The sequence below is a fragment of the Papio anubis genome, chromosome 3 (assembly GCF_008728515.1).
Source record: "Papio anubis isolate 15944 chromosome 3, Panubis1.0, whole genome shotgun sequence".
NCBI lineage: Eukaryota > Metazoa > Chordata > Mammalia > Primates > Cercopithecidae > Papio > Papio anubis.
The window spans coordinates 73,225,058-73,252,928 of record NC_044978.1 but is presented as its reverse complement, the minus strand read 5'-3'; the positions used below and the strand labels follow the sequence as shown (position 1 = coordinate 73,252,928).

At 33.6% G+C, this 27,871-nt stretch overlaps 1 long non-coding RNA gene across 1 annotated transcript in view; it reads right to left on the bottom strand.

Moving 5' to 3' along the window:
- The window catches only part of LOC103884585, a 61,830-nt gene that overhangs the window by 16,869 nt on the left and 17,090 nt on the right, over positions 1 to 27,871 (bottom strand). The gene's annotated exons all lie outside the window — the stretch shown is intronic.

Genomic DNA, 27,871 nt, shown 5'->3' with positions numbered 1-27,871 from the left:
TTCTAAACTGAATTATTAGGTTTTTTATTTTAGAGTTGTTTGAGCTCCTTATATATTCTGATTATTAATCCCTTGTCAGGTGTGGAGTTTTTAAATATATTCTTCCGTTCTGTGAATTGTCTCTTCGTTTTGTTGATTATTTCATTTGCTCTTCAGAGCTTTGTAACTTGATGTGATCTCATTTGTCCATTTTGGCTTTAGTTGCTTGTGTTTGCGGGGTATGACTAATGAAGTCTTTCCTCACTCCAAAGTCCAAAGATTTTACCCAATGGTTTATTGTAGTAGTTTTATAGTTTGATATCTCAGAGTTAAGTCTTTATTTTGATCTGATTTTTGATATGGCAAGAGATAGGGATATATTTAATGCTTCTGCATATGGATATCTAGTTTTCTGAGCACCATTTATTGAAGAGACTTTCCTTTACCCAACGTAGGTACTTTGCACCTTTGTTTAAAACGAGTTCACTCTAGATGTGTGATTTTGTTTCTGGGTTATCTACTCTGTTCTATGGATCTATATGTTCATTTTTATGCTAGTACTGTGCTGTTTTGGTTATATGACTCTGTAGTATAATTTGAAGTCAGGTAGTGTAATTCCTCTTGTTTCGTTCTTTTTGGTTAGAACAGTTTTGGCTATTCTGGGTCTTTCATGGTTCCATATAAATTTTAGATTTTTTTTTTTTATTTTTGTGAAGAATGTCCTTGGTATTTTGATACAGACTGCACTGACTCTGTAGATGGCCTTTTTTAGTGTGGACATTTCAACAATATTGATTCATCCAATCCGTGACCATAGAATATCTTTCCATTTTTTGGTGTCTTCTTTAATTTTTTTCCCATCAATATTTTATAGTTTTCATTGTACGTATCTTTCACATTTTTGGCTAAATTAATTCCAGAGTATTTAGTTTTATCTGTTGCTGTTTCAAATTGGGTTACTTTCTAGATTTCTCTTTCAGATTGTTCACTGTTAGCATATAGAAATGCTACTTATTTTTATGTTGATTTTGTATCCTGCAGCTTTACTGATTTTTTATGAGTTATAATAGTTTTTATGGTGGAGCCTTTAGCTCTTTCCAAATATAAGATCATATCATCTGCAGTCAAGGATAATTTACTTCTATTTTTCCAATTTGTATGGCTTTATTTCTTTCTCTTATTTATTGCTCTAACTGGAACTTTCAGTAATATGTTGAACAACAGTGGTGAAAGCAGGTATCCTTCTTGTGTTCCAGATCTCAGAGGAAAAGCTTTCAGTCATTTCCCATTCGATATGATACTGGCTGTGAGTCCGTCATATATGGCTTTTATTCTGTTGAGGTATGTTCCTTCTATGCTTAGTTTGTTGAGGATTTTTATCATGAAGGGATATGGAATTTCATCAAATGCTTTTTCAGCATCAGTTGAAATGATCCTGTGGTTTTTGTCCTTCATTCTGTTGATATGATGTATGCCATTGATTGATAGATTTGCATATGGTCAACCACCAATGCATCCCTGGCATAATTCCCATTTAGTAATTATGAATAATCTTTGTAAGGTATTGTTGGTTTTGGTTTGCTAGGATTTTTTGGGGACTTTTGCATCAATGTTTATCAGGAATATTGGCAGGCAGTCTTGTTTCGTTGTTCTGTCTATGTCTGGTTTTGGTGTCAGTGTAATTCTGCCCTTGTAGAATGAGCTTGGACATATCCTCTCCAGCTCTATTTTTCAGAATCATTTGAACATGATTGGTATTAGTCCTCTTTATGTGTTTGGTAAAATTTATCAGGGAAACCATTGAGCCCCAGGCTTTCCTTTGCTGGGACATTTTTATTATTGCTTTGGTCTTTTTACCTGTTATTGGTCTATTTGGGCTTTTTAAAATTATAATTATTTTTTCATGGTTGAATCTTAGCGGGTTGTACATTTCTAGGAATTTATTCATTTCTTTTAGGTTTCCAATTTATTGGCAAATTGTTGCTCATACGAGCCACTAATGATCCTTTGAACATCGGTGGTATCAATTTTAAGTTCTGCTTTTTCGGCTCTAACTTTATTTATTTGGGTCTTCTCTCTCTTCTGTCCTTTCAGTTATTCTGACTAAAGGTTTGTCATTGTTTATCTTTTCAAAACAATAGTTTTCCTTTTGTTGTTCTTTTGTGTTTTTTTCTTCATTTCAATTTCGTTTATTTCTGCTCTGATCTTTGTTATTTATTTTCTTCTACTAGTTTGGGATTTGGTTTGCTCTTGCTTTTCTAGTTATTTAAGATGTATCATTAGGTTATTTATTTGAAGTTTTTCCACTTTTTCAATATAGAAGCTTATAGCTGTAAAGGTTCCTCTTAGTACTGCTTTCACTCTATCCCACAGGCTTTGATATGTTTTGTTTTCATTATCATTTGCTTCAGGAAGCGTTTCATTTCTCTTCTTAATTTCTTCATTGACCTGGTGATCATTAAGAAGCACATTGTTTAGTATTCATGTGCTGTGTATAGTTTTCAAAATTTATCTTGTAATTGACTTCTAGTTTTATTCCATTGTGGTCAGATAAGACACTTACTGTATTTTTTTTCAGTGATTTAAGTCCGTTACCTAACATATGATTTATCCTTGATAATGATTCATGTGCTGAGGTAAATAATGTGTATTCTGCTGCCATTGGATGAAATGTTCTGTAAATAACTATTCAGTCCATTTGTTTTATAGTGCAGAACAGGTCTGATGTTTCTTTATTGATTTTCTGTCTGGAAGTTCTATCCAATGCTGAAAGTGGGGTGTTGATGTATCCAGGTATTATTGTGCTGGGGGTCTAACTCTCTCTTTAGGCCTAATAATATTTGCCTTATATGTTGGTGCTCCAGTGATGTATGCATATATATTTACAATTGTTACATCCTCTTGCTCAACTGACTTCTTTATCATTATATTATAACCTCCTTAGTCTCTTTTTATAGTTTTGGTCTTGAAATCTACTTTTCTGATATAAGTAGAGTTGTTTCTACTTTTTTGTTTTTATGTATTCAGAATATCTTTTTCTATCCCTTTATTTTTAGTCTATGTGTACCTTCACAGATTAAGTGTGTTTCTTTTAGGTAATCGATTGTTGGGTCTTGTTCTTCCCTTTATTTAACAAGTTCATGTCTTTTGATAGGAGAGTTTAGTCCATTTACATTTAATGTTGTTATTAGTAAGAACTCACTGCTGCCATTTGTCTTGTTTATTTTTGATTTTTTTTTTTTTTTCTTCTTTCCTTCCTTACTGTCTTCCTTAAAATGAAGCTGATTTTTCGCTGGTGGGTTTTTTTTTTTTTTTTTTAATTTATTGCTCTTTGTTTTTCTCTATCTGTTGTGTGATTTTGATTTGAAGTTTCCACGATGATTGCAGATAATATATTCTAACTCATTGTTTTATACCCATGACAATATAACACAACTTTTATAAATAAATGGCAAACTAACAAACGAGCAAAGAGAAAACTAATAAAAACTCTACACTTGAACTCTGCCTGCTTTTTAACTTTTTGTTGTTTATATTTATATTGTCTAAGTCTTAAAAAGTTGTTGCCATTATTATTTTTAATGGATTCCTCTTTTGGTCTTTCTATTCAAGATATGAGTCATGTACATAGCACAATTACAGTGTTATAATATTCTGTATTTGTTTGTGTACTTACTATTACCAATGAGTTTTGTACTTTCAAATAATCTCTTATTGTTTGCTAATGTCCTTTTCTTTCAGATTGAAGATCTCGCTTTAGCATATATTGGAGGAAAAGTCTGGTGTTGATGAAATCCTTCAGCTATTGCTTGTATGTTAAGATCTTTATTTCTCCTTCAGAAATGAAGCATATTTTCACTGGACATGTTCTTCTAGGATTAAATATTTTGTTTTCCTTTTGCACTTTTTGTAATGCCACTTTCTCTCAGCCTGTAAAGTTTCTACTGAGAAGTCACCTGCCAGATATACTGGAGCTTCTTTATATGTTATTTGTTTCTTTTCTCTTGCTTCTTTAGGATCCTTTTTAAAATCCTTAACCTTCTGGAATTTGATTATTAAATGTCTTGAGGTTGTCTTATTTGGGTTAATTTTGCTTGGTGTACTAAAACCTCCTTGTACTTTTAGCCTATTAAAAAATGTTTATTGGGATATAATCCTATCTTGTCAAGATGCAGCTGTATGCATAAAGAGGGTTATATTCCAATAAACCTATTAGAATTTGAAAATATTGTAAATCAAAAAGGCATTTAATACAAATAGCCTATCAAACATTATAGGCTACCCTAGCCTACCTTAAATATGCTCAGACATTTACCTAAGCCTACAGTTGGGCAAAATCATCTAACACAAATACATTTCATAATAAAATGTGAAATATTTCATGTAAATTAATAAATACTGCTCTGAAAGTGAAAAACCAAATAATTGTATGAGTGCTCAAAGTACAGTTTCTACTGAGTGCATATTGCATTCGTACCACTATAATGTTGAAAAATCATTAAGTCAAACCATTGTAAGCTGGTGTCATCTGTAATTGGTTAAATTTTCATTAATAGTGTATTTTATAGATTTATTCAACTTTGTTCTAATTTTCTCCACATCAGGATAAATTAGCCATACATTATTAATTATTTAAAATAATTTGAATATGAAATGTGTTCTTTCATTTGAGACAGTTAAGAGTATTAATAACGTAGATTAACAGATCCATTGAAATAATGAAGGAGATATGTCAACCTAGGAAGTTTCACCATACTGATAATGAAAATTTAAGATTATAATATAGTTACCTATTGTCAAAAAGTTAGAACAGGTGCATAAGACCTGCAGGTCCATGCATCCAGGAGTTATTCTACTTGAGAGATAGATGGACCTGTTGGATACTTTATTTAATCATTTAATTAATTAATTTACCTTCAAAACTTCAGTTTTTTTCCTCTGTGTTACTATACTTGATTTTGTTGAAGCATTCTTTCAATTGTGAATACTCATTTTTTTTTTCAAAATTTTCTACTTTAAAAAATTTTATATCTGTAAACATATTACTTTCACCCCAATAGATCCTTTTGCACATTTTCTAATATTTCTTCAAGGCAACATTATACTTACTCTAAAGCTAACCAGTAATTAATTTAGATGCCAGAATGTTCTACTATAGCTAAAATAAGATAAAATGTTAAAAATAAAATTGTAAAGAACGCACAAAATAAATATTTCCACTCATGACCACTTAGTATTTACATAAGTTTTCTCTAGAAATATTGTATTTAAATGACTAGATACTAAAAGTAGGCATGATAGGATTTAAGGATTGTTATTAATGCTAAATTTATTAACCTAGATTATATATTAACCAGTGTTTTTGCTTTATGATAATTCATAAAGTCCTCGATGCATTATTTTATTTATTTTACATGAGTGTAAAGTATTTAGAAAGTTTTATTTTAAAAGTATGGGTTATAATTTATTTGCCAAAAATCCTGTCAATATATTTTTATTTATGTGTACATTACTATATAACTTTGACCATGGTAAGTTTACAAACGCCGATTATGAGTAAAGTATTTTCAAGATTTCTGCAAGTTTTTATTACCCACTTAAGAAACAAAGTCATCCTCATTATCTATGGAGATTGGTTCTAACTCTCTTGATGACAACAAAATTTGTGGATGTTCAAGGCTCTTATGTAAAATGGTGTAGTATTTGCACATGTTTTCATATACTTTAAGTCATCTCTAGATTATTTATAATACCTAATACCATATAAATTCTATGTAAATTGTTGTTGTACCATACATTTTAGGCTATAATGACAAGAGAAAAGTTTGCATATGTTCAGTATAGAAGCAACTATGTAGGGCTAACTATATTTTCAATCTGCAGTTGGTTGAATCTGTGGATTAGGAACTCGAGAACAAAGAGGGCCAATTGTATCATTTCCCACTGGTCACTATCAAGAGTAAAGAAAAAATAATCAGTGGAGATTTTATAAAAATGGGTGTTTCTGGACTCAATAAACTAGAAAGAAAAAGTAGCACTGTGGTAAGAGTCTTTGTGTATTTGAAAAATATAATGAACAAAAGTAAATCTTCCTTAAAGATAATAGGCAAACATATTTTTTTAAATTTTTTATGTTTATATATTTAGGGGGTACAAATGCAGACTTCTTACATGCATATATTGCATATTGGTGAAGTCTGGGCTTTTAGTGTACCCATCACCCAAATAGTGAACATTGTAACTAACAGGTAACTTTTCACCTCTCATCTTCCTCCCATGCTCCCACCTTATGGGCTTTCCAATGTCTATTACTCCATTCTGTGTGTTCATGTGTACCCATTGTTTAGCTTCCATTTGTAAGTGAGAGCATGGAGTATTTGACTTTCTAGGTTTCTGAGTTATGTCACCTAGGACAATATCCTCCAGTTCTATTCATGCTGCTGCAACAGACATGATTTCATTCTTTTTTATGGCTGAAGAGTATTCCGTGGTGTGTGTGTGTGATAAACACATAAAACATTTTCTTTATCCAGTCCTCTACTGATGGAAATTTAGGTTGATTCCATATCTTTGCTATTGTGAATAGTGCTGCAATAAACATTTGAGTGCATGTATCTTTTGATACGATAATGTCTTTCATTTTGGGTATATATCCAGTAACGGGATTGCTGGGTCAAATGGTAGCTCAATATTTACTTCTTTGACACATCTCCATACTGTTTTCCATAGAGATTGTATTATTTTACATTCCCACAAACAGTAGGAGAAATGTATTGGCAAAAATGTATTGAATAGAACATTTAAATATTTGTAAATGCACTGACTAATAAGTCTATAGAAAACCATCTCTAACGACTATGTTAGGGAAAACCGTGGAGCAAGAGAATGTCAGCCACATAGTAATATTTTTATATAGTGTTATGAAACAGGAATTGGAGTCTATTTCAGCCAAAGCTAAGACATTTCTCTTGGCCCTCAGAAAATGCTAAACATACTTAATAGATGCAACGAAAGTAGGAATATGGGTGCAGATATCATAATTATATGTGTAATACTCTCAATTGAGTACACAAATTTGTATGTGTGTTCACTACAAAATAAATTGTGTATTCATTGTGTATGACTGTATGTACATATATACGTATTTCCATGAACCATGATATAAATTTGTTAATTATCAGTATATTAGTATACTGTATAGTTTGGCTAAATGCACACACATATAAATCTATGTTAATTTCAATGTTTAAAAAAATTTCTGTTTCAAGTCTTTTTATAAATCTATATCAATTTTAATATGATTGAATAATATTGTATACATGTGGCTGCATACATTTACAAATTTGAGTTCTTAGGTCATATACATATTTTAATAGCAGCATAGCAACATAGACTGAAATAGAATACTAAGCTTCATATCTGCCTAAAATCCAATAACACATGCTTAGATAGGGCATCCTCCTGTTTGGGAGCAGGTTCAAACAACAGGCACAACTGAAGCTTTACTTCTAAATAGAAAATCAAATTGAGGGAATTACAGTGATTTTAATGAATATTTCTCTATCTTGATGAATTACTCTGCTTTACTTTAGAAGTTTATTTCAGTCTAAGTAACTGAGATTGATTATCCTCTATCTGCCATCTGTTCCAATTTGCCATTACCACGGCATCCAAAATTACTTTGAACATTTTTCAAAGCATTTTACAATGTTCATGCTTTAGCTTACATTTTAAATTGCATGCTGTGAAAAACATATAGATATCGTGTATTCCATTAATAATGCATCACAAAAGGGTAGTAATTTGGCAAATATTACTAATCAAATATTTGAACAATATTAAAATTGATTTTGTGTTAAATCAGCAATGAATTCCTTTCTTAAAAGACTTAGAGAATTTAAGGGAGATATCACCTGACTTTGAGAAAGTATAACACATGATAGATGTAAATATGGATGTTAAATATGAGTATATATGTGTATATCCCTGTATACATGCATACACATATACACATATGTGTGCATTCATATGTTTGTGTATATGTATACATATTTGTGTATGTGTATGCATGTGTGTTTGCTTGCATATATATACATATATATACTTTCAATTGCTGTAAAAAATTACCATAAACTAAGTGGCTTAAAACAACACAAATTGTTGTTCATGTCTGACTCCTAGAACTGTAAGACTCTAGGAGTCAACATTCTAACATGGGTCTCATTTGGCCAAACTCAGTACATCAGCAGGACTGCACTCTTTCCTGGAGATTCTAAGAGAGAATATATTTTTTTGTCTTTTCTATTGGCCACCTACATTATTTGACTTGTGACTCCTTCTTTCATTTTCAAAACCAGCAATGTTGGGGAGAGTTCTCATGTTGCTATCTCTCTAGTTCTGTAGATAGAGAAGATTTTTTTCTTTTAAGGGTTCAAGTGATACATTGGACTCACCTGGAATGTCCAGAGTAATCTTTCTATCTATATATACTTAAGCTTAACTGTGTCTGCAAAGACTCTTTTGATATGTAAAATAACATATTCAGTAATTCTGAGGATTGGGGTATGGATCTCTTTGGGGGCATTATTTTGTACACATCCCCCATAGAATATGAGTTCTATCCAGTACTATCAAAGGCCATTTGATGTAAAACTTGAAATTACAAGTGCCACTTTTAAGCTTAAGATGAGTCATGCAATACAGCACACATTGTATATTTTACATATGTTTGGTCTCCATAAACTTTCATATTTACAAAGAAACACCAATTTGTGACCTTAATATCAAATAAGACATATTGTTAACAATAAGACATAGACTAGGAAGAGATATATTTAATCAGGGGAATCTTAAGATCTCCAAACAGAAAATTGTCAACAGTACATTATACTGCACACTTGTCTGAAAGAAAGACAATAAGAAAAAAATAGGGCTGTAGTAATCTTCTGTATATTTTGCTTAGGAATACTGTTTTTAAATTAATATCATGTGTGCATATGTGTGTGTATATACACACACACACACACACATATATATATATATATATATATAAAATGAATGTTTAACATTTCTCAAAACTATAACCAGTTATATAAATCCTGGTAGGTCTACTTTTAATATCATCTGTTTTGTTACTTTGACCTACTTTTCTATTCTTGTATATATACCAGTATCATAATTTGTGTAAGTTTTTTATACTCCCATATTTTTCTACCATTTATAATATTATCAGAAATGTCAACTTATTAAAATTAAATTTTTAAAGAATTTAAAACTTTACATTAAAACTTACAGAACATTGTCCAAAGAAAGTTTGCAAGACAAAAAAAAAGTAGATATATAATCATGCTGATAAATCAGAAAACTCAACCATTTAGATTCATGTCTTCCCCAAATTGAATGCAACTCCAATTAAAATATCAGCATTTTTCAAAGCTGACTATGTAATTCTAAATTTCATTTAGAAATGTAAAATAATCAGAATAGTTATAAAAATATGAAAGAAGAACAGTGTCAGCTAACTGTCACCTAATATCAAAATTTACTTGAAATTTTTACTATGTAAGAAGCATGAATTTGGCAAAATGATAAGCTAAGAGATTAAATAAACCAAATAGAGATACAAATACAGACCTACACATATGTAAAAAATTAAATTTGAGCTGGATCATAGGTAAAACTAAAATATAAAATAATATACCTAGGAAATAAAAAAACCAAAAAGTATATATTTATGACCTTCAATAATGTATATATTTATTGATAAGATACAAAAAGGATTAACTGTGAAAGAAACATTTATAAATTTGACTTTATTAAAATTGAGATTTTTGGTCACCAAAAGGCATGACTGAAAAGGGAAGTCAGGACTCGTATCAAGATTATATAATGTATACCTACAAATAAATAGCCAATAGTCATAAAACACAATTGAAGAAAAAACAGCAAACATTTTAAATCTCATTTCATGAAAGAATAAATGCAGAATACCTGTAAGCATATGTAATGATTCTCAATATCATTAGTCATCAGGAATATGCAAATGAAAGTCTCTATTAAATACTAATACATCTATCAGAGGGCTTTTAAAAAATTTTAATCACAATACCGACTTTGATGAAAATGTGCGGTAACTGAGACTCTGATATACTGCTTTTAATGTTAAGTGTTACAACCACTTTTGAAAACTACAAAAAATATATATACTAATGCTAAATATATACAATTCTTATGAGTCAATTATCTCGCTTCTATATATATGTACAGAAACAAGCACCTATGTACACCAAAGATGTATAGAAGAAAGTTTGTAATTTATTTATAGTATTTATTTATAATAGCCTCAAAGTAGAAAAACTTAATCCCCGTGAACGTGCTACAGAACAATCAGTACATCCCAAGTACTCTTGTTAATTAAAGTATACTAGTCCCACATGGCTGACTGGCTTTGTCACTGACTGATGGCAGAGCTCCAGGGCCTTGAGTGAACATAGGCAGTAGCCAGAGAGTAGTTGTAGCAGGTCTTGGGTGAGATCCAGTGCTGCACTGGCTTCAGGTTTAATCCAGTGTAGTCATAGATGTGGTGGCCAAAGGAGTGCTTGTGTCACTTCGTCCTCAGCTTTAGGCAGCTCAGAACACAAAGACAGCCTCTGTTTTGGATAAATTAATGAAACAGAACAAGGGTCTCTGCATGGTAATCCAGCTAATTCTCCCATTTTTTTTTTTTTTTATTGGCAGAATTGTATTATTTTTTTTCTGTGGGTATTTGATTTTAACAATATTATATATTCATTCTGTGATGGTAATAACTTTCACATCATTTGTAGGACTACTTTTCTCAATTGACTCATAACAAAGGCACAATCCAAAAGGATACACTAATACTACAATAACAGTTTTGAACAAATGTGGGCAAAGGACCAATCTGCAGTATTAAATAGAAAACATTTAAGTATGCATTAACTTGAATATATTTTCATTCCAGACAATATTTTTTACTTTTCAACATTGTCTCATTTTACTATGATGGCAGTTTTAGGTGCCTGGTGAGTTATTCCTAATATCCATTCAACATATAACAATTATAATTAAGCATTCATATACTGAATAGCCAAAGGAACCTAGATTTTTTAATATCTCTGATACTTTAAATGAATTCTTCTGCTAATTCATTTACTTTTCCATTTCAGTTAATCTTCTGAAATTAAATGCTTTTTCTTCTCCTTACAGAATCGAGTAACTCAGCTATTTTACTTTGGATACTTGTTAATTTAACCAAGGATTATTAAACAAATTGAAGAAAAGCCCTCCAATCATAGTGCTTAAAGGCAATATAACACATAAAATGTTACAATCAGGCTGACTTGTTTCCTTGATGGAAATTTTTGGTCTCAAAAGGAACAGTAGGTATTTAAAGAAACTGAAGCAACATACAACTATTTCGTCTGGTAAAAAAAGAACCATTTTGAGACGCTGTTCTGCAGCTTATAAAGAACAGCATATAAAATTAAGTGTTAAAACACCAAAAACAGATGTTATTTTTAAGCATTTGCTAAGTTAGAATCCTTTCTCATGAGTCTCGGAATATTTGGAATGTATTTAGAGTCATCAAAATATAATTATGGGAATAAACCAATAAATCGACAGTTTTATTCTATGCAGTTTTACAAATCTAGATCTTCTGGGTCACAAAGATACTAAGCTTTAGTGTCTTATTCCTTTTAGTCCTAAAGTATCATGTTACTTCCCTACCTAACTATTTCATGACATGCAGTTTTGTTATATAGGTATATATGTGCCATGGTAGTTTGCTGCACCTATTGACCCATCCTCTAAGTTCCTTCCACTCACCCCTCACCACACAACAGGCCCTGGTGTGTGATGATTCCCGCTCTGTGTCCATGTGTTCTCATTGTTCAACTTCCACTTATGAGTGAAAATCTGACAAAGGTCTAATATCCAGAATTTACAATGAACTTAAACAAATTTACAAGAAAAAAGCAAACAACCCCATCAAAGTGTGTGAAGCATGTGAACAGATACTTCTTAACAGAAGACATTTATGTGGCCAAAAAACATATGTTAAAAAACTCAACATCACTGATCATTAGAGCAATGCAAATCAAAACCACAATGAGATACCATCTCATTCCAGGCAGAATGATGAGAAAAAGTTGAGAAACAATAGATGCGGTTGAAGCTGTGGAGAAATTGGAATGCTTTTACACTGTGGGAATGTAAATTAGTTCAACCATTGTGGAAGACAGTGTGGGGATTCCTCAAGGATCTAGAACCAGAAATATCATTTAACCCAGCAATTCCATTACTGTATATATACACACAGGAATTTAAATTATTCTACTATAAAGATTAGACTAGATCAAGAAAATGTGGGACATATACACCATGGAATACTATTCAACCACAAAAAGAAATGATATCATATCCTTTGCAGGGACGTGGATGAAGCTGGAAACCATCATCCTCAGCAAACTAACACAGGAACAGAAAATCAGATCTTTTTTTTTTAAATTATTATTATTATACTTTAAGTTCTAGGGTACATGTGCACAACGTGCAGGTTTGTTACATATGTATACATGTGCCATGTTGGTGTGCTGCACCCATTAACTCATCATTTACATTAGGTATATCTCCTAATGCTATCCCTCCTCCCTCCCCCCCTCCCCACAATAGGCCCTGGTGTGTGATGTTCCCCTGCCTGTATGCAAGTGATCTCATTGTTCAATTCCCACCTGTGAGTGAGAACATGTGGTGTTTGGCTTTCTGTTCTTGCGATAGTTTGCTGAGAATGATGGTTTCCAGCTGAATCCCATGTCCCTGCAAAGGCCATGAACTCAATCTTTTTTATGGCTGCATAGTATTCCATGGTGTATACGTGCCACATTTTCTAAATCCCGTCTGTCACTGATGGACATTTGGGTTGATTCCAAGTCTTTCCTATTGTGAATAGTGCTGCAATAAACATATATGTGCATGTGTCTTTATAGCAGCATGATTTATAATCCTTTGGGTGTATACCCAGTAATGGGATGGCTGGGTCAAATGGTATTTCTAGTTCTAGATCCTTGAGGCATCATCATACTGTTTTCCACAACGGTTGAACCAGTTTACAGTCCCACTAACAGTGTAAAAGTGTTCCTATTTCTCCAAATCCTCTCTAGCACCTGTTGTTTCCTGACATTTTAATGACTGCCATTCTAACTGGTGTGAGATGGCATCTCATTGTCGTTTTGATTTGCATTTCTCTGATGGCAAGTGATGATGAGCATTTTTTCATGGGTTTGTTGGCTGTATGAATGTCTTCTTTTGAGAAGTGTTTGTTCATATCCTTTGCCCACTTTTTGATGGGTTTTTTTTTTCTTGTAAATTTGTTTGATTTCTTTTTAGGTTCCGGATATTAGCCCTTTGTCAGATGAGTAGATTGCAAAAATTTTCTCCCATTCCGTAGGTTGCCTGTTCACTCTGACAATAGTTTCTTTTGCTGTGCAGAAGCTCTTTAGTTTAATTAGATCCCATTTGTCAATTTTGGTTTTTGTTGTCATTGCTTTTGGTGTTTTAGACATGAAATCCTTGCCCATGCCTATGTCCTGAATGGTATTACTTAGGTTTTCTTCTAGGGTTTTTATGGTTTTAGGTCTAACATTTAAGTCTCTAATCCATCTAGCATTAATTTTCGTATAAGGAGTCAGGAAAGGATCCAGTTTCAGCTTTTTACTTATGACTAGCCAGTTTTCCCAGCACCATTTATTAAATAGGGAATTCTTTCTCCATTTCTTGTTTTTGTCAGGTTTGTCAAAGATCGGATTGCTGTAGATGTGTGGTATTACTTCTTAGGGCTCTGTTCTGTTCCATTGGTCTATATCTTTGTTTTGGTACCAGTACCATGCTGCTTTGGTTACTGTAGCCTTGTAGTATAGTTTGAAGTCAGGTAGCGTGATGCCTCCAGCTTTGTTCTTTTGACTTAGGATTGTCTTGGCAATGCGGGGTCTTTTTTGATTCCATATGAACTTCAAAGCAATTTTTTTCCAATTCTGTGAAGAAAGTCATTAGTGGCTTAATGGGGATGGCATTGAATCCATAAATTACCTTGGGTGGTATGGCCATTTTCACAATATTGATTCTTCCTATACATGAGTATGGTATGTTCTTCCATTTTTTTGTGTCCTCTTTTACTTCACTGAGCAGTGGTTTGTAGTTCTCCTCGAAGAGGTCCTTTACATCCCTTGTAAGTTGGATTTCTAGGTATTTTATTCTCTTTGAAGCTATTGTGAATGGGAGTTCGTTCATGATTTGGCTGTCTGTTACTGGTTTATAAGAATAAGAATACTTGTGACTTTTGCACATTGATTTTGTATCCTGAGACTTTGCTGAAGTTGCTTATCAGCTTAAGGAGATTTTGGGCTGAGATGATGGGGTTTTCTAAATATACAATCATGTCATCTGCAAACAGGGACAATTTGACTTCTTCTTTTCGTAACTGAATACACTTTATTTCTTTCTTTTGCCTGATTGCCCTAGTCAGAAATTCCAACACTATGTTGAATAGGAGTGGTGAGAGAGGGCATCCCTATCTTGTGCCAGTTTTCAAAGGGAATGCTTCTAGTTTTTGTCCATTCAGTATGATATTGGCTGTGGGTTTGTCATAAATAGCTCTTATGATTTTGAGATACGTTCCATCAATATCGAACTTATTGAGAGATTTTAGCATGAAGGGCTGTTGAATTTTGTCAAAAGCCTTTTCTGCACCTATTGAGATAATCATATGGTTTTTGTCTTTGGTTCTGTTTATATGCTGGATTACATTTATTGATTTGCGTATGTTGAACCAACCTTGCATCCTGGGGTGAAGCCCACTTGATTATGGTGGATACATTTTTTGATGTGCTGCTGGATTCAGTTTGTCAGTATTTTTTTTTTTTTTTTTTTTGAGAGAGTCTCACTCTGTCACCCAGGCTGGAATGCAGCGGTGCAATCTCGGCTCACTGCAAGCTCCACCTCCCGGGATCACTCCATTCCCCTGCCTCAGCCTCCCAAGTAGCTGAGACTACAGGCGCCCGCCACCACTCCTGACTAATTTTTTTGTATTTTTACGGGGTTTCATCCTGTTAGCCAGGATGGTCTTGATCTTCTGACCTTGTGATCCGCCTGCCTCAGCCTCCGAAAGTGCTGGGATTACAGGCGTGAGCCACTGCGCCCGGCCAGTTTGCCAGTATTTTATTGAGGATTTTTGCATCTATGTTCATCAGGGATATTGGTCTAAAATTCTCTTTTTTTTGTTGTGTCTCTGCCAGGCTTTGGTATCAGGATGATGTTGGCCTCATAAAATGAGTTGGGGAGGATTTCGTCTTTTTCTATTGATTGGAATAGTTTCAGAAGGAATGGTACCAGCTCCTCCTCGTACCTCTGGTAGAATTCAACTGTGAATCTGTCTGGTCCTGGACTTTTTTTGGTTGGTAGGCTGTTAATTATTGCCTCAATTTCTTGCATAAGATAATTGTCGTGGTACCTCTATGAGTCTGCAAGAAACACAGGGTTACTGGGCTTAAAGCAGAAACAGCTTAGATCACAACATCAAAGTCATTTTGAATAACTGGAAAGCCTTCCCAAGAAGGATGGTTGTAAATAAGCCCAGACAGTGATGACTACAGTAACTACCTAACTCTTCAATGCCCAGACACCAAAAAACATACAATGGAGACACAAAAAATAAAAAGCAAGAAACTAAATTTGATATATCACCAGCAAAAATCAATCACCTTCACTGTAAGGAAGACACGAAGGAAAGAAAGAAGCAAGGGAAGATGACAAAACAATCAGAAAACAAATAACTGAATGGCAGGAGAAAATCCTTACTTATCAATAACAACATTGAATGTAAATGAATTGAACACTCCAATCAAAAGACACAGATTAGCTGAATTGATGAAAAAACACATTTCACCTATAAAGACACACCTAGACTAAAAATAAAAGGATGAATAAAGCTATTCCATGCCAATGGAAACCAGAAAATAGCAGGAGTTGCTGTATGTATATCACACAAAACAGATTTAAAGACCAAAACTACAAGAAGAGACAAAAAAGTCAATATATAAAGATAAAGGAGTCATTCCAGTAAGAGAATATAACAATTTTAACTACATATGCACCCAACACTGGAGCATGCAGAAATATAAAGAAAATATTATTAGAACAAAAGATAGAGATAGTCCCCAATACAATCACAGCTGGATACTTTGACACCTCACTTTAAGCATTGAACAGATCTTCCAAACAGAAAATTAACAAAGAAACATTAGACTTAATCTGCACTATAGACCAAAAGACTTAATAGACATATTCAGAACATTTCATCCAAGAGTTGCAGAATATACATTCTTTTTCTCAGTGCATGAGTCATTCTTTTTATAAATATAATATCAGTTAATAATATATTTATAATAGAAAATATTAAATATGTTATTTTATAAAATTAAAAAGTTATAATTACATTTTACATGAGTTTTTCTAGAAAAATTTTAATACATCCTAAATTGTTCATTTTATTTAGAGATGACACAATTTTTCATTAGTTAACTATATTTATTTTTAATTGTTTTGTGGGTGGAATTATTGAAACATTGCCAAGCCAGCCACTATTTTAAAATTTCAATAGCTGGCACATTTGGAAAATTTATAGATGTAGAAAAGTAATTTAGATACAGAGTTAAATTTCAGGAAAACAGAACTATGAAAGAAATTATGACCACTATATATGTGTGTTTTTGTTGTTTTAAAGCTTTCATCAAATTTTCTCATAAAATGTTTAATTTTATGAGAAAAACACTTATTAACTACTTACATATGAAAAATGTTGTTCTGTAAATAGTTCAACTTGTAAAATATAGTTTTGCTTGTAGATATTACTTCAAAAATTTTCATAGGCTACATTATGAACACGTCTATTAATATACTGATATTTTTCCATTTTATTTTATTTTCTAATATTGATACTCTTATAATCCTGATACAACACTTTCTTAAAAGAAAGCCATTCTTAGTTAAAGTAATAAATAAGTTATACACATACACATTAATTAAGTAAATGAGTTCATCAAAAGTTCTCTAGAAAATATGCTGAAAATATTGTTAAAATATGTACAATAAACTAACAAATTGGCATAATAAATAAATATAGATTCTCAACTTATGTTACCTGAAATGCATCAATATAATTTCAATAAATATTTGCTCATCATATTGGAAAGGTAATTTGGTTATACTTAGATTAAGAATTGTATTAAAAAGTATTTTTAAGTGAAATAATCAAATTCTATATAAAATATTACATTACTAACCTAACCTTATCTAACTTAAAACAGGAAAAAATGTTTGAGGATATTTTACATATTACTAATTTAAAAAATTGGTTCACTTACTGAAATCATAACGTGTTTTTGTAATATAAAAGGGATTTGCAGATTGAAAAGAAGCTATGAATAAAATATCAAAATACCAGTTATTATAGCTTGCCACATAATTTAGCCTTTTTTGTATTTCACTATTCCTTTTTAAAAATGTATTAAAATATCACCTAGTGTGTTATTTTATATTAATATTTGAGGTTCCATTATTTTTATTTGATTTTTTTTTTTTTACCCAAAGAAATATGTACCAATTGATTAGGAATAGAAAAATATGATATTATTTTTCTTTGAAAATATGTATCTCATTTTTGTGCTCTTTACAGCTACTAATGAGCAAGAGGCTATTTTAAAATATTGTGAAGTCTTTATTTTGTATAATAAACAACATTCTGTAAGTCATTGCTCTTGTGATCTAGTTAGAAATTTCATGATATTTGATCAGGAATTAAGAGTGAGATGTATAGATTAGTATAAAAAGCCTGCATTATCATGAAAAGCCTCTATAGATTAGAAGAGACTATTGTCATCAATGTAATTCGTATACATTCAAAGTGGTCTTCAGTATTGGATTTTCTTTGGAAATCTATATTCTTGGAGAGTTACCAACAATTTTAGTACATACAAAAGAGAGCATAAGAATCACTGAAATTAAGCCACTTGAACATCAGTTCATTTGTTTTACAGAATTCTAGAGTGAGACAAGTTCTTCAGGTCTAATATATGAAGATTTCCTGTGCAAAATATTTGTTTTGTATTCATTCAAAACTGAGAGAACATTCCCAGTCAAGATGGCCAAACAGGAGCAGCTCCAGCCTGCAGCTCCCAGCGAGACCAATGCAAAAGTTTCCTGATTTCTGCATTTCCAACTGAGGTACCCAGCTTATCTCACTGGACTGGTTAGACAGTGAGTGCAGCCCATGGAGGGCAAGCAGATGTAGGTTGGGCCATTGTCTCACCCAAGAAGCACAAGGTGCTGGGGAATTTCCTCTCCTAGCCAAAGGAAGCCTTGAGGGACCTTGCTGTGAGGGACAGTGCTATCTGGCCCAGATACTATGCTTTCTCCATGGTCTTCACAACCTGCAGACCAGGAGATTCCCTCGGGTGCCTACACCACAAGGTCCCTGGGTTTCAAGCACAAAACTGGGTGGCTGTTTGGGCAGACACTGAGCTAGCTGCAGGAACTTTTTTCCTGCCCCAGGGGGCCTGGAATGCCAGCAAGACAGAACTGTTCACTCCCCTGGAAACGGGGCTGAAGCCAGGGAGCCAAGTGTTCTTTCTCAGTGGATCCCACCCTCATGGAGCCCAGCAAAGATCCACTGGCTTGAAATTCTCACTGCTAACATAGCAGTCTGACGTCAGCCCGGGACTCTAAAGCTTGGTGGGGGGAATGGGGGACTGCCATTACTGAGGCTTGAGTAGGTGGTTTTTCACTCACAGTGTAAACAAAGCCACAGGGAAGTTCAGACCGGGTGGAGCCCACTGCAGCACCACAAAGCCTTTGTAGCTAGACTGCCTCTCCAGATTCCTCCTCTCTGGGCAGGGCTTTCTAAAAGAAAGGCAGCAGCCCCTGTCAGGGGCTTATAGATCAAACTCCTATCTCCCTAGGACAGAGAAACTGGGGGAAAGGGCAGCTGTGGGCACAGATTCAGTAGACTTAAACGTTCCTGCCTGCTGGCTCTGAAGAGAGTAGTGGATTACCCAGCACAGTGCTGAAGCTCTGCTAAGGGACAGACTGCCTCCTTTTGTGGGTCCCTAACCCCCATGCCTCCTGATGGGGACTCACCTCCCAGCAGTGGTCAACAAACACCTCATACAGAAGAGCTCTAGCTGGCATCTGGTGGGACAAAGCTTTCAGAGGAAGGAGCAGGCAGCAATCTTTGCTGTTCTGTAGTCTCCGCTGGTGATATCCAGGCAAACAAGGTCGGGAGTGGACCCTTAGCAAATTCCAGCAGACATTCCGAAGAGGGGCCAGACTGTTAGAAGGAAAACTAACAAACAGAAAGCAATAGCATGAACATCAACAAAAAGAATGACCATACAAAAACTCCATCTGAAGGTCACCAATGGCAAAGACCAAAGATAGATAAATCCATGAAGATGAGGAAAAACCAGCACAAAAAGGCTAAAAATTCCAGAAACCAAAATGTCCTTTCTCCTCCAAAGGATCACAACTCCTCACCGCAAAGGAACAAAACTGGATGGAGAATGAGTTGTACAAATTGACAGAAGTAGGCTTCTGAAGGTTGGTAATAAACAACTCCTCTGAACTAAAGGAGCATGTTCTAATCCAATGCAAGAAAGCTAAGAACCTTGATAAAAGGTTAGAGGAATTGCTAACTAGAATAACCAGTTTAGAGAACATAAATGACCTGATGGAGCTGAAAAACACACCACAAGAACTTTGTGAAGCATACACAAGTATTGATGACTGAATCAATCAAGCAGAAAAAAAGGATATCAGAGATTGAAGATCCTCTTAATGAAATAAAGCCTGAAGACATGATTAGAGAAAAAAAAAATGAAAATGAATGAGCAAACCCTCCAAGAAATATGGGACTATGTAAAAAGACCAAACCTACATTTGATTGGTGTACCTGACAGTGACGAGAAGAATGGAACCAAGTTAGAAAACACACTTCAAATTCTTATCAAGGAGAACTTCCCCAAATTAGTAAGACAGGCCAATGTTCAAATTCAGGAAATACAGAGAACACCACTAAGATACTCCTTGAGAAGAGCAACCACAAGACACATAATTGTCACATTCACCAAGGCTGAAATAACGGAAAATATGTTAAGGACAGCCAGACAGAAAGGTCAGGCTACGCACAAAGGGAAGCCCATCCAACTAACAGCGAATCTCTCTGCAGAAACCCTACGAGCCAGACCAGAAGAGATTGAGGGCCAATATTCATCAATCTTAAGGAAAAGCATTTTCAACCCATAATTTCATATCCAGCCAAACTAAGCTTCATGAGTGAAAGAGAAATAAAATCCTTTACAGACAGGCAAATGCTGAGGGATTTTGTCGCCACTAGGACTACCTTACAAGAGCTCCTGAAGGAAGCACTAAATATGGAAAGTAAAAACCAGTATCAGCCAGTGCAAAAATAAACCAAAATGTTAATACCATCGACACTATGAAAAAATTGCATTCACTAATGGGCAAAAGAACAGGCTAGCATCAAAAAAAAAAACAGGTTCAAATTCACATATCACAATATTAATCTTGAATGTAAATGAGCTACGTGCCTCAATTAAAAGGCACAGACTGGCAAATTGGATAGAGCCAAGACCTATCGGCCTGCTGTATTCAGCAGAACCATCTCATGTGCAAAGACACACATAGGCTCAAAATAAAGGGATGAAGAAGGTTTACAAAACAAATGGAAAGAAAAAAAATAAAATAAAAATCAGGGGTTGCAATCCTAGTCTATGATACAGCAGAGTTTAAACCAACAAAGACCAAAAAAGGCAAAGAAGGGCTTTATATAATGGTAAAGGGATCAATGCAACAAGAAGAACTAAGTATCCTAAATATATATGCACCCAATACAGGAGCACCCACATTCATAAAGCAAGTTCTTAGAGACCTACAAAGAGACTTAGACTCTCACACAATCCCACGTCAATATTAGACAGATCAACAAGACAGAAAATTAACAGGAATATTCAGGACTTGAACTCAGCTCTGGACCAAGCAGACCCAAGAGACATCTAAAAAAGTTTCCACCCCAAATCAACAGAAGATACATTCTTCTCAGCACCACATCGCACTTATTCCAAAATTGACCATGTAGTTGGAAGTAAAACATTCCTCAGCAAATGCAAAAGAACAGAAATCAAAACAGTTTGTCAGACCACAGTGCAATCAAATTAGAGCTCAGGATTAAGAAACTCACTCAAAACCGCACAACTACATGGAAACTGAACAATCTGCTCCTGATTGACTACTGCGTAAGTAATGAAATTAAGGCAGAAATAAATAACTTATATGAAACCAATGAGAACAAAGAACCAACGTACTAGAATCTTTATGACACAGCTAAGGCGGTATTTAGAGAGAAATTTATAGCACTAAATGCCCACAGGAGAAAGCAGGAAAGAGCTAAAATCACGCCCTAACATCACAGTTAAAAAAACTAGAGAAGCAAAAGCAAACAAATTCAAAGCTAGCGGAAGTCAAGAACTAAGGTTAGAGCAGAACTGAAGGAGATACAGACGTGAAAATTCCTCCAAAAAAATCAATGAATCCAGGAACTGGTTTTTTGAAAAGATTAACAAAATAGACCACTAGCCAGACTAATAAAGAGGAAAAGAGAGAAGAATCAAATAGACACATTAAAAAAAAAATGATAACGGGGAGATAACCAATGATCCCACAGAAATACAAACTATCATCAGAAAATACTATAAACACCTCTATGCAAATAAACTAGAAAATCTAGAAGAAATAGATAAATTCCTGGACACATACACCCTCCCAAGACTAAACCAGAAAGAAGTCGAATCCCTGAATAGACCAATAACAAGTTCTGAAATTGAGACAGCAATTAATAGCCCACCAAACAAAAAAAAAACCCGTGACCAGATGGATTCACAGCTGAATTCTATCAGAGGTACAAGGGGGAGCTGGTACCATTCCTTCTGAAACTATTCCAAGCAATAGAAAAAGAGGGACTCCTCCCTAACTCATTTTATGAGGCCAGCATCATCTTGATACCAAAACCTCACAGAGACACAACACCAAAAAATTTTAGGCCAAATCCCTGATGAACATTGGTACAAAAATCTTCAATAAAATACTGACAAACCAAATCCAGCAGCATATTTAAAAAGCTTATCCACCACAATCAAGTTGGCTACTTCCCTAGGATGCAAGACTGGTTCAACACACACATATTAATAAATGTAATCCATCACATTAACAGAACCAATGACAAAAACCACATGATTATCTCAATAGATGCTGAAAAGACCTTTGATAAAATTCAACAGCCTGTCATGCTAAAAACACTCAATAAACTAGGTATTGATAGAACATATCTCAAAATAATAAGAGCTATTTATGACAAACCCACAGCCAATATCATACTGAATGGGCAAAAACTGGAAGCATTCCCTTTGAAAACCAGTACAAGACAAGGATGCTGTCTCCCACCACTCCTATTCAACATAGTTCTTGAAGTTCTGGCCAGGGCAGTCAGGCAAAGGAAAGAAAGCGCATTCAAATAGGAAAAGAGGAAGTCAAACTGTCTTTGTCTGCAGATGACATGATTGTTTATTTAGAAAACTCCACTGTCTCAGCCCCAAAACTTTACAACCTGATAACTTCAGCAAAGTCTCAGGATACAAAATCAATGTGCAAAAATCACAAGCATTCCTATATACCAATAGTAGCCAAACAGAGAGTCAAATCATGAGTGAACTTCCATTCACAATTGCTAAAAAGATAATAAAATACCTAGGAATCCAACTTACAAGAGATGTGAAGGACCTCTTCAAGGAGAACTACAAACCACTGCTAAAGGTTTTTATGGTTTTGAGTCTTATGTTTAAATCTTTAAATTTTATGTTTAAATCTGCTAAAGGAAATAAGAGAGGAGATAAATAAATGGCAAAACGTTCCATGCTCATGAATAGGAAGAATGAATATCATGAAAATGGCCATACTGCCAAAAGTAATTTATAGATTCAGTGCTATCCCCAACAAGCTACCGCTGACTTTCTTCACAGAATTAGAGAAAACTACTTTAAATTTCATATGGAACCAAAAAAAAGCCTGTATAGCCAAGACAATCCTAAGCAAAAGGAACAAAGCTGGAGGCATCATGCTACCTGACTTCAAACTATGCTACAAAGCTACAGTAACCAAAACAACATGGTACTGGTACCAAAACAGATATATAGACCAATGGAACAGAATAACACCACACATCTACGACCATCTGATCTTTGACAAACCTGACAAAAACAAACAATGGAAAAAAGATTTCCTATTTAATAAATGGTGTTGGGAAAACTGGCTAGCCATATGCAGAAAATGGAAACTGGACCCCTTCCTTACACCTTATACAAAAATTAACTCAAGATGGATTAAAGATTTAAACATAAGACCCAAAACCATAAAACCCCTAGAAGAAACCTTAGGCAATACCATTCAGGCACAGGCAAAGACTTCGTGACTAAAACATCAAAAGCAACAGAAGCCAACATTGACAATCGGGATCTAATTAAACTAAAGAGCTTCTGCACAACAAAAGAAACTAACATCAGAGTGAACAGGCAATCTACAGAATGGGAGGAATTTTTTGCAATCTATGCATCTGGAAAAGGGCTAATATCCAGAATCTACAAGGAACTTAAACAAATTTACAAGAAAAAAATCAAACAATCCTATCAAAAAGTGGGCCAATAATATGAATAGACACTTTTCAAAGTAAGACATTGATGCAGCCAACAAACATATGAAGAAAAGCTCATCATCTCTGGTCATTAGAGAAATACAAATCAAAACCACGATGAGATACCATCTCACACCAGTTAAAAAGGTGATCATTAAAAAGACAAGAAACAACAGATGCTTAAGAGGATGTGGAGAAATAGGAATGCTTTTACACTGTTGGTGGGAGTGTAAATTAGTTCAACAATTGTAGAAGACAGTGTGGCAATTCTTCAAGGATCTAGAACTAGAAATACTATTTTCCTCAGCAATCTCATTACTGAGTATACACCCAAAGGATTATAAATCATTCTGCTATTAACACACATGCACACGTATGTTTATTGCAGCACTATTCGCAATAGCAAAGACTTGGAACAAACCCAAATGCCCATTAATGTTAGACTGGGTAAAGAAAATGTGGCACATATACACCATGGAATCCTATGCAGCCATAAAAAAAGATTGAGTTCATGTCCTTTGCAGGGACATGAATGAAGCTGGAAACCATCACTCTCAGCAAACTAACACAGGAATAGAAAACAAAATGCTACATGTTCTCACTCATAAGTGGGAGTTGAACAATGAGAACATAGGGAACAGGGAGGGGAACGTTGCACACCGGGGCCTGTCAGGGGGTGGGGGACTAGGGGATTGATAGTATGTGGAGAAATACCTAATGTAGATGATGGGTTGATGGATGCAGCAAATCACCATGGCACATGTATACCTATGTAACAAACCTAGACATTCTGCACATGTATCCCAGAGCTTAAAGTAAAATAAATAAATAAATAACCGAGAAAATTATCTAAAAGTAGAAAATATCAAAAATTCTAATTTCCAATAAAAAACAGAAATTTGCAAAATACAACAGAACTCTGCAGTATTATTTGTTAAGGCAATGAGATTGGAAGTATTATCTTTTGAAAACAACCATAAGCAACTGAACAATATGCAACAGTTCTTTTTAAGTGAGAGGGCTACTATCAAAAATAAATTTTTATATTGATTATATTACTATTGTAATGCAAACATGATAATTCATACTAACTTAGGCAGAAATGCTAGTAAGATTGTAAATTTAGGGATTGTAGTAATACTATATGAGAGTCTTATTTTTCAAAGTGCTACGCTGCCAAATTAAATCTTGAATGGAAATTGATGTTTCATTTGATTCTGTAATTATTGACTTTGTCATGAACTTGCTACTCACTGAAGATAGTTATAAATGATTGCCCAGCTGTTGATGGCAGGTAGAGAAGTTGCAAATTGAGCAATAGTTTCAACCTCCTATTCAGGATTCTCTGAATGAATGCTGTAGAAATGATATGGGCTGGCATTTTGAGCCTTATTTATAATCACTACAAAATCTCAGCCATTCAAGACAATTTTTTATTTGATCACAATTGAATATTACTAATTAAAAGTTATAAAATGAGCATGCCACTTTAAAGTAAAAAGTCCCACTTAAGAGTAAGAACATGCGGTGGTTTTTATTTTATTTTAAAATTAAAAGTCTTGTACTTTTCTTCTTTGGTATCTAAAAATCTATATTTTAATTGGAAAATTCTTAAAAATGAATGACTATTTACTCATAAAGTAATAAAAAAGCACTAAGAATTACATTAATATTGTATATTGTTCTAAAACATTTGTGACTGCAGCCTGAAATTTCCTATAAAAATATGTATTTTCTGCAATGTGGAGTGAAAGGTAAATCTTGCCAGACAAGAGGGGAGTAAATTCTGAAATATTTGTACCCAATGTATATTTAACAATATAAATTGTAGGCTGGCTTAATTGTTTAAAACACATTTAAAATTATGTTATGGCTTTATGTTCTGAGATTATTAATTTGCTATAAATGTGTATATTTTAAGCTAGAATTGTTCTTTTTTGCTGAAATAAAACATCTTTTTGCCTATAGTATTGAATATATATATTTATTTTTGTCTGCAAAACATCAGTATCATTTGTAAGAAACATCAGTTACCAAGTGAAATAATACAAGGTAAAATAATTAGGAAATAGATAATCTAGTTAGACTACCATTTTCTGATAGCAAAACAATAGATTTTACTTTCTCTTCAAATTTAGTGAGCTCACAAGAACATGGATTACCTGTAAATCATTTAGGCTTTAGGCTTCTTTGGATTTGGAGTTACGATGTTCTTTTTATATTATGTTAAGACTATGTGGAGTTGAATAGTGACCTAATGATTATTTCTCCAATTAGGTTTGTCATTAATTTATTGCATTTTAGTAAGATTTCTATTTGTCTTTTGCTCCCCAACAATAAGCCAGATTCTATTTCTTGACAGAAGGCTTAGACGACAGAAGCAACTAACACTTCTGTCTGTTTATGACACTCATTTGAATGATGTATTCATGAGTTGGCAGAGGTGCAGCCATATAGCCTGGCATAGCTGATTATAATGTCTTAGCAAATGAAGAGAGCCCTAGGGCATTAAAAATTCTCAGCCATTAATATTGGTTTTGCCACAAGGCAGTTACATAAACTGACAGTTTGGAAGAGGCATGACTCCTTGCATACTCATACACTGATTACCTCTGAAATATCATTAATATTACTAAGTTCTCAGTTACTCATAGTCTAATATAAAGAGTCAGCCTTCCACTGTGGAAGCAGAATACATAAACAGATTTTCTTGGTGTTAATATGATTTCTACCACAATGCAATTTATCAGAATAAACATTTTTCTTTAAACAAAAATGATGAAAATATAGTAAAAAGAGTGAGTTTTTCTTCCCAGTATAAACCATACAATTAACTACAATTTTGCCTATGAAAATGTTTTGTAAATACAATAAAACTGTAATTTAAGATCACATAGATCATGTTTCCAAATTTTAGTCTTTAGAACTTGTCAACCTAAACAACACACAAACAGAGGCTACCTAAAAGAAAAAATGTGTATTCGGAAATAAATCACTGCAGTATAAATACACATTCCATAGTAACCTATGTACATATTTAGGAGGTGAAAGGAAGAAAGAAGTTTTTGAAGAAGAAAAATTAGGAGGATTAATCAATTGTTTTGAAATAATTATTATTGTGTACAAAGATCAGTAGCAAGAATGATGCCAGTTCGAGATTCAACATGGAATTGGAGGGCAGGTATCTTTGCAAAAATGCTTTTTGTAAAAAGTTGCAATGGCTTTTGTGCAAAGTTGTGTTTTTTTCAGTTCTTTGTGATCATTTTTGTTATCACTCATACAAGCATGAGAACCCTCTCTCATGGGCTTCCCTGGCTCTCTTTGTCAGGGTTTTCTCAACATTAGTGACTGCATTTTAATTCTGACAACTTTCACAAATTATATAAGGTTTCTTACAAAAAGAATTTGAACTTAGAGATCATTAAGAATTTTAATAAAAGTAAATTCTGTTAGAACACTAAATAAAATTTTTCTATTAAAAATGTTTTAAAACAAGATGACATCTTATGTAACAGCACATAACAATGCTAAAATTGTTACATTAAGAACACTTTACAATAAGTATACTGTAGATAATATTTAATACTAGTTACATGTTGATAAGAAATGTGAAACTAAGAAGTTGCTGAAGTATTCAAAATTAATAAATTAAAGGCCACAATTATATATTTCAATAATTAGAGTTACCCAATTAACCCCAATTTTCTGAAATATCAAGGGCAATATTGGAATCAATCATTTGAAATAAATTGGGTACTAATATCATATCTTAGGTATATTTTTAGATCCCATGGGGGAAGATAGGCTTTCTGCCACCACTTCTTAAGTTTTAGATCAGAGCTAATTTATTAATATAGCAAATTGAAGAACAAGGCTTTAAAAAGTGTGTACTCAGTCATCCAATAACCCGGTTGCAGCATCTGTCTGCCTATATATTAAATCTAAATTCTTGAATTATATTTTAATTGAATAATTACATCAATATCATATTCAAATCTTTTTTTATGGTTTTGATTCTCCATGCCCAAATTTGAGCAAAAGCAAGTAGATGAGAAAAAG